Consider the following 8,865-nt stretch of genomic DNA (forward strand, 5'->3'; position numbering starts at 1 on the left):
GCTTCCTCTTGCACACCCCCTACTGGGGATGTGCCCACAACCAAGGTACATGCCTTTGACTGGAATCAAACCTGGGACCCTTCAGTCCACAGGTCGAGGCTCTATCCACTGAGCCAAACCGGTTAGGGCTCTGTCCTCATTTTTTTAGCAACCTCCTTTTCTTTCCCACTCTTTCCTCCCCCTTTTTATAACCTCAACTTTTTCAGGTCTACCGACACCAGTAGGCACCTCCTACTTTTGGAATCTAATGATTCTGTCTAAGAATGAAAACATTTTATGCAGCCGTTTAAACGAAAGAATGAATTTATCTGTATTGATATAGAATGATCTAGAAGTTAAAATCGTTAAGAGAAAAAATACTAGATACTGAGTTGCGTGTATTGTATTCCACTAATTGTGTATGTGTGACTTTTAGAGAGAGAGAGAGGTGTCCTCTAAAAGGACACATTAAAATGTAACTAGCCCTGGCTGGGCAGCTCAGTTGGTTAGAGCATGATCCTGATACACCAAGGTTGTAGGTTTGAGCCCTGGTCAGGGCACATATAAGAGGCAACCAATGAATGCATAAATAAATGGAATAACAAATTGATGTTTCTGCCCTAGCCGGTTTGGTTCAGTGGATAAAGCATTGGCCTGCAGACTGAAGGTTCCCAAGTTAGATTCTGGTCAAGGGCACATGCCCAGGTTATGGGCTCGATCCCCGGTAGGGGGCGTGCAGGAGGCAGCTGATCAATGATTATCTCTCATCATTGATGTTTCTATCTCTCTCTCTCCCTCCTTCTTCCTCTCTAAAGTTAATAAAAATATATTTTTAAAAATTGATGTTTCTGTTTCTCTCTATAAAAAAATTAAAAATAAAAACTTTTAAAAAGTGACTAATGCCAAGGAGGATTGGGAACAAAAGTGGAAGTAAAACTCACTTTTTACTCTGCAATATTGCACTGTTTGAACTTGTAACTTTACAAAATATAGTTTGAATATACCTTTTACTTATTTTTTGAAACATGAAAAAAGTATGTAGTCTTATCTTCCTTTCCCTCTTATTCTTCTAGACTTCTGGGACACACTCCTGGGTTTTCCTCCTACACTTTTCAGACTCTTTCACTTGTCCCTAAAGTTCTCGGATTAAATAGATATTTAATCCACACTTACACTGTGCTGGCCACTGCTCTAGGCACTAGGGAGACATGATAATGAAATGAAACAGGCAAGAGTGCCTGTTCTCACGAACTTGCACTCTGCTGGTGTGGACGATAGTCTCCAGAGATGGCGCCATGGGTTCCTCCATTCATGTATGCAAATGCCACTCTTGGCAGCCAGTGATGGAATCTATTTCTTCTTCCCCTGATTGTGGCCTAGGCTTGTGGGTTTTTTGTTGTTGTTTTTCACTAATAGAATGTGGCAGAAATGAAGTTCTGGGGCTTCTGAATTAATTCCTTAAATAAACTGGCAGCTTCCAGATCTCCCTCTGAGAAGCCAGCTGCCGCCCTAAAGAAGCTTCGGCAATAACACAGATTGGTACGAGAACGTGTAGAGATAAGCCACATGGAAGCGCATTCAGGTGCCAGAATGTGAGTGAAGCCCTCAAGTTCCTTCCAGGTCAGCCCAGTTCCTGGCCAAGTGCGGCCGAAGGATTGGCACCAGCGAGTGCCAGTGGTGCAGCACAGCTTCACCAGGACCTGCCAGAATTCCTGCCTGACGCTGGTTCTAGCTCCAGTCTTCTGGCTGATTATCCACTGGAGGAACTGAGGAGTGATTCTCCCACTTTTTTGTTCTTAAAAGTCAGAAAACAAGGATCCCCTTGGACTCAAAGGTCAAAAGGGTTCAATGCCCCGGAACAATCCAGGAGTGAGTGTGTCAGTGTGTGTCTGTGTGAGTGTGTGTGGAGGGGAGTGGGGTGCAGCCTATGGAAGGCAATGATAGCCTAACTTAGATAATATTGCAATACAATATATTATTTGCAAAATGCTTCACATGTGTATTTTATCCTTAAAACAACTCCATGATGGGTATAATTATTCCTAAAATACACATGAAGCCCACTGACTTTCCCAGGTTAACCCAACTACTCTAAGTGGCAGAGGGACCCACACCCAAGGTCTCTAAATCTATATCTCCAAACTCCAAATTCTCATTCCACCACACGCTCCTGCACACACACACACTTGAACTCCCACTGGATCAAGGTGGTGAATAGAGGATTCAGGACTAAGATAAAAAAGTAGGGTTCAAAAAAGAGATGATAGAGAATAACAGAAGTAACAGGCTCAGTGAAGGCTGGCATTAGAAACTAAGACTCTTGGGGGGCAGTGTACAGGGATGTGCTCAAAGTGGGGTCACAAAAACAAGAAGTAAACACTGGTTCTAGGCCCCCATCCTCCGTGTGTGTATATGTGTGGGGTGGGGGTGGCTTCACACACATATAAATGCTATTATTTACTTTAACAGCCATTTATTCGGAGCCTGAAAGGAGCATAGATAAAGTTCGTACTCTTCAAAGAATGCATTTACTAACTTGCTAGGAGAACAGTGAAATTAGTCCTTAGAGAGCACAGTTCAGACAATCAGAGATCCAGGAGCTCAGCCTCTCAGGAGATGGGGGTAGAGGTGGGGAGAACCAGGGAGGTAAGGAAAGGTTCAGAGCAAAGATGGAACCTCAGCTAGGCCTTGAAGGAGGGGTAGAGACCGCCAAGGGAAGAGCATGTCAGATGAGAAACAGAACAGCAAGGAAGGTTTGTTGGACAGTGAGGCTACTGGTGTGCTGCCGTGACGTGTAGGTGAATGATTGGGAATTGTGATGGGCGGGGCAGGGTAAAGTCAGGCTGTCAGAGCCAAGCCCAGGAATTTAGACCGATTCCATTGGGAGTAGGGGAAGAGGGGGTCCTTTGAGGATATTTAAACAGAAATGATCAAAAAGGTGTTTTAAAAGTATACCACAGGAAGATATTCTGGGCTTTTAAAGTATAGTTGTAGCCTGTTATTGTATTCTACCTAACCATTAACATAGAGGCTGTGTGTATGTGTGTGTTACACTTTCTATTCTTACTGAATTAGATTACATTTCTCTCTATCCCAAATTAAAAAGGGGAGTTTAAGCAACTTAGACCTTTGTTTTCAAAAATGGATGCTGAGATTCCGAGTGGTTGAGATTTTAGAACAGGGGCACCCAACTCTCGTTGACATCTGGGAGTACTTTACTATGTGGCTGGACTTCATGCAAGAAGATAATGAACCAAATGAGGGGCAAAGACCCGCTGGTGGCATATTGTAATTTTGGGGAATGATTTAAATAGAAATGCTTCTACTCATCTCATACCAAAAGTAATTAGTGGTTTAAATGACTAATCACCAGATGTAGGTAAGCAAATGCTGACTTATTTTTAGAATGGAAGCATGAAGCTATACGAGCGTTGTTGAGGCACATGTTCATAAATCCTGTATTATGACATATAAGTAACCACTAAAGCAAGTATATTTTAATAAAATGTAAATATCTACATATTCTTCTGTATCTGAGTTACTTTTATGTAATATATGCTTAATAATGTTACGCTTCTCAAGCTGGGCATTTCAGTCACTTTTTTTGTGGTGTGCTAAAAATAAAGAGCAGTAGTTTGGGCCAAAGGGCCTCTTTTTGTGTGTGTATTACAGTATATAACATATAAATTGTAAACATTTAAAGAAAGCATTTAGGCCCAACCTATAAAAAATAGCATCCCAAATATTTATTTGCAAGTGAGTTTGAAACTTAGAACATGTTTTTCTATAGTAACAGTGAAGTAAATACTGTATTTGTTCCTGGACTAATCTACAAATGTTATGTGATTTATGATCCTATCTAATTAAGAGGAAATATGCTAATTGACCATCACGCCCTCACAAAGATGGCAGTGCCCACAGCCAATAAGGAGGGAATATGCTAATTGACTGTCACACCCTCAAAGATGGCAGCACCCACAGCCACAAGATGGCGGCGCCCAGTCCCCTCAGCCCCGCTTGGGCGGCAGGCGCACAGCACAGCCAGGCCTGCCCCCAGGCAGGTATGGCCGCTCCACGTGCCTGCCTCCAGAGTCCCCCAGTCCCCTCAACCCCCTACCCGCCCAGGGCCAGCCCGAGGCACAGGCAAGCCTTGGACAGCGGCTGCCCAGCCACCCAGGGCCGCCCGAGGCTCAGGTAACCAGGGTTGGCTGAGGCTTATGCTGCCAGCAGTGGCAGCAGCAGAGGTGTGATGGGGGTGTCGCCTTCCCCTGATCACTGGGTTGCCTCCCACCCCTGAGGGCTCTCGGACTGTGAAAGGGGTCAGGGCAGGCTGAGGGACCCCTCCCCCCCCTCCAGTGCATGAATTTTCATGCACTGGGCCTCTAGTGTTCATTTGCAATGAAAAAAAGGAAGCAATGCTTTTGCAATACTTTATAATTTAAAAAAGAGGAGAAGCCCTTGGTACTAAGTACTTTTTCATAGATGCTGGTACTTAAAGAAAAGCAGGTTTTAAGGGACAAGGACAAAGAGTTCGATGGAAGTTGTGGAGCTCTGGTGTGCAGAGGGGAAGGGGTAGTTAGTGGGAAACAGCTGATCCAGCCACACTGGAGCCTGAGGCAACAAGAAAAATGTGCGCCCTATGCATACGTGGATCAAAATAGCTTCTCATATGTGAATCAATAGGAAAAAGTTAATAAAAGCCTAACAGTTTGGAAAAACATCCATAAGTAAAACCCCGTGTTGCCAATCTACTCACACACCATTGTCAACCCTCATAAACGCGCCTGCCCCGCCCAGGCAGGGTTGGAGGTGGGAAGCGGGGGAACCCCTGCAGCCACTGGGTGGAACCGACGGCTGATTGAAAAGCCCTGACTGATCCCTTTGCACAGATCATAAAACAAGCAGCAGGAGCGCGTTTTTATTTAAAATGCTGCTACTGTACTTGGTTCACCATGGGTTTTTTACATTCATTTTTATTTTTATTTAAAAATATTGCATTAAGATTATTTATTATTTTTATTTGTCTTGGTTACCGAGGAGTGTGTGTGCGTGTGTGTGTGTGTGTGTGTGTGTGTGTGTTCCCTTCTGCCTTATCCCAATCCAGGCACTGGTGGGAAGCAGTGAGGAAGCCCCAGGTTAAACTTTTCCCCCCTCCTCTTCCTTCCCTTCCTTCCTTCTCCCTCTCTCTGCCTCTTGCTCCTCCTCCCCTCCCCCCTCCCTATCTTTTAGTTAATTTTTTTAATGGACTTTTCTTACTCGGGTCTCCAGCTCCATCACTTTCCCTGGCTGTTACTGAAGGCCCTCCCATGGTAGGGGCTCCTGGGGGCTGGGGGCTGGGGCGGGCACAGGAGTCCTGAGGGGAAAAGGCCTAATCGATTTGCACAGGTTTTAAAATGCTTAATTTTTTAAAAAGTTGGTTAAGCCCTTTAAGTTTTAGAGACTTGGGGCCATGTCTGGTGTGTCCAGCCCTAGTAACGGCTAGGCTTAAGAATGTGATAAAGGCAGTTGGAGGAATAAACCTATGAAGTAACGGGGTGGGGTTAAGAAAAAAGATGTTTGTAAAAGGACGTGTGTCACTTTGAGAGTTTGCCCGAGGTGGAGCCACCTTGGCTGTGAGTGGCAAAGCACATAGAAAACTGAAGTGATGGGTGGTGTGGTCAGTCGTTAGAGCATCAGCCCCACACACTGAAGGGTCAAGGGTTCGATTCCTGGTCAAGGGCATGTTCCTGTGTTGCAGGGTCAATCCTAGGAGGCAACTGATATGTCTCTCTCACATCAATGTTTCTCTCTCCCCTTCCCCGCCCCCCACTCCCTTCCGCTCTCTCTAGAGATAGATAGAAAGAGTGTCCTAAGGTGAGGATTAACAACAGCAACTGAGGTGAATGGTGGTGGGAGGAGAGATTTGGGGTTTGGAGGAGTCTTCTCTTAAGGAAAAAGAAGGTAGGAGGGAAGTGGATTTGTTCAGTTCTCCATCCTGGCCACCGGGTGGTGCTGTTGGCACAGGCTGGCTGCTTTCTGGACGTGGGATGGAAGGCGCCAGGCATCCTGGGATGGAGATGGGGAGAGGGAGTCACAGAGGGTCCTCCGTACAGTTTGTGAGAATCAGAAATTTACAAGTTAGGTTTTTGTAAGTTGTGTTTACTTGTATTTATGTACCCACAGTACATGTACATTCTAAAGTACGGTAACAAACAGTACTGAAGCTCTACTGCGCCTTGTACTGTGGAATGTGCTACTCTTCAGCATGACAAAGGATGGGGTTCCACGCTGCCGCTTGACTAGACAGAGCAGGAAACTTCAGGGCAATGTTAAAGAAAGTTCTGGAAGCATTTAATGTATTTCATAGACATGCACAATGACAAATTGTACACAGGCGTCATTATTCTTTAGTCAGAGCACTTCTACAGTGAACTGCCTGTCCCGAGTGTACATTGACTGGGGGCTGTAGGAAGAGAGGCGTGGAGTGAAAACTGCAGAGGGAGGGCATGCACCTCAGCTTCTGCTGTCACGGATGCGTGTTTCCTGTCGAGAGGAAGTTCTTCCATGGGGTTCAGGATCCCATTCTGAGAACCAAGAAACAGAAACCCTGGGTGCCGAGTTGATGGACCCACTATGTATCAGGGAGAAGGTACTCACTGTGTGGTGAAGAGCGTAGATCCTAAAATCAATACCAGTGGGTTTAAATTCTGACACTTGCACTCTAAGAAACTTTGGACAATCCCCAGTTTTCTCTTCTAAAATTGGGGTGGTAGCCCTAACTGGTTTGGCTCAGTGGATAGAGTGTCGGCCTGTGGATTGAGGGGTCCCAGGGTCGATTCCGGTCAAGGGCATGCACCTTGGCTGCGGGCACATCCCCAGTGGGGGGTGTGCAAGAGGCAGCTGATGGGTGTTTCTCTCTCATCGATGTTTCTAACTCTCTATCCTTCTCCCTTCCTCTCTGTAAAAAAATCAATAAAAGTATTTTTAAAAGTAAAAAATTAAATAAAATAGGGGTGGTAAATATCTATATCACAGAATTTAAATGAGATGATGTATATGAAGTGCTTGCTTAGAACAGATCAGATAAAATGGTAGCCATGTGAGGTGGAACTGCCTAGTAGAGGAAGGGGGGGACCAAGAGCAGGCGTGGAATCTCTTTGGTGTGACTTATCATCTCCCAGTTCTTAATTTGTCTCAAGAAGGAAAGCGAAGTAGGTTTAAAGTATGGACTTTGAAGCTGCTCTGCCTTGGCTCAAATCCTGGTTTCACCACTTCTTTCTTGTGTGGCCCAAGGCAAAGTATTTAATACGTCTGACGGCGGAATTGTTGTGAGTAAATTACAAGTAAACCATGTGCTTGCCTTATTATTAGTCACTTTTCCCCCTACCGGTAGCCAGGAGACTTTGACTAAATATGTAGCGAGTTGCCTCCCCGTGGGACCTGACTATCCTATATTTACAAATTTATTCTTTATTAAAAGAACATTAAATCACTCTTTTAAAAACCATGCTAGTATATTGAAAGTGGAAGATTAAATATAAAATCAGGTGTCCTCTATTTCCGTGGGCCACAAATCCTCAGTTCAAGTCACTTCTGGAATTTTCCCTCAATGCCTTGACTCCAGAAATGAAGACAAGCAATCCTACAAATGCAAATAACAACAGAAAACATCTGGTCTGCAGAAGCACAGTTTTATTTTATCCTGGAAATAGGGAGTCTCCCACTTGCCCTGCATCTACAGATTCCTGAAGATTCCTATATAGTTTTAGACAAAGGGTCCTTTTTTGGCGTCGTGCTCAGCCTAATTGCACTGTTTCACAAGCTGAACCATTGTGTCGCAGGAACACCTTGCTATTAGATTTCTGTACCTGCCTGTGAAATGTCTCTTTTAACCTGTCATTACTTCCCAGTAGTTTCAGAGGGTGGACCTACACATATGGAATCGCTCAGCACGCTTGAGCGTTCCATCTGTAGCTCACAGTTTTGATCCACAACAGGTTTAACTACTCTTTCCAAGTGAAGGCCAGGATGTGGGGAGAGCCCGAAAGGGAGACAGAATCTAGTGTTCCAGCCAGGAGCACGGAGCTTAAGGCTAGAAAACTGGAACTGGGGCGTTTGGCATTTACCAAGGGCTGTAGGAATTTTCTTAAATCAGTAAGAACTTGTGAAATTTGTAAACATGGCCATCTTGCTCCACACATTTTTTTTTTTTTTTTGTCATTAACTCCTTCGTTTTGAACCCTAGTCTTTCTCGAAGGCAGTGGAAATAGAAGGTAGCACTGGAACTTACACCACCAACCTCCTCGTGAAAACTGAGTACAAGCACACAAATAGCACGCTGACATGCGGTAACAATCGGCTGTAAAGAAGGACCACAGATGCATGTAGTTACAAAGGAGACGCAGACACCACGCGCTTGCAGTTCTGCTATGGTCAGCAGACAGCACTCTCCGCTTGTAAACGTTTCGAGGGAAACGAGAGTTGAAAGTACTCCGGGAAGAAGAGAGACGTAATAGATGTAAGAATCATACTCTGTAGCTGTTATTTGGACCAAAGATGATGTCACATGCGTTTTGATTAATGAACAGAGTCACTTAACTATTACTGGTTCACCTTAAATAGAATCACTAACTTCAATCTAGTCCTAATGAGAAATGAGACCAAACAGAGATTTTTTGCTTTTTGTGCAAATTCAATGATCAGTGTCTCCTCATTAAATGAAATTTGGAAAATTCAGTAGTCTTTACAGGTATTTTTTACTATTTGCTAGATTAGTAGCCTTGGGAAAGTTCCATAAATTCTCTGCGACTCAGGAGCCTCATGATGAAGTGGGGATAACAATGTTGCCTACTCACTGTCATGGAGCTGGAGGATCAGCAGGACTCTGACGCAGAGCAAGCTGTTACT

The sequence above is a fragment of the Cnephaeus nilssonii genome, assembly GCF_951640355.1.
Source record: "Cnephaeus nilssonii genome assembly, chromosome: 10".
Lineage (NCBI taxonomy): Eukaryota > Metazoa > Chordata > Mammalia > Chiroptera > Vespertilionidae > Cnephaeus > Cnephaeus nilssonii.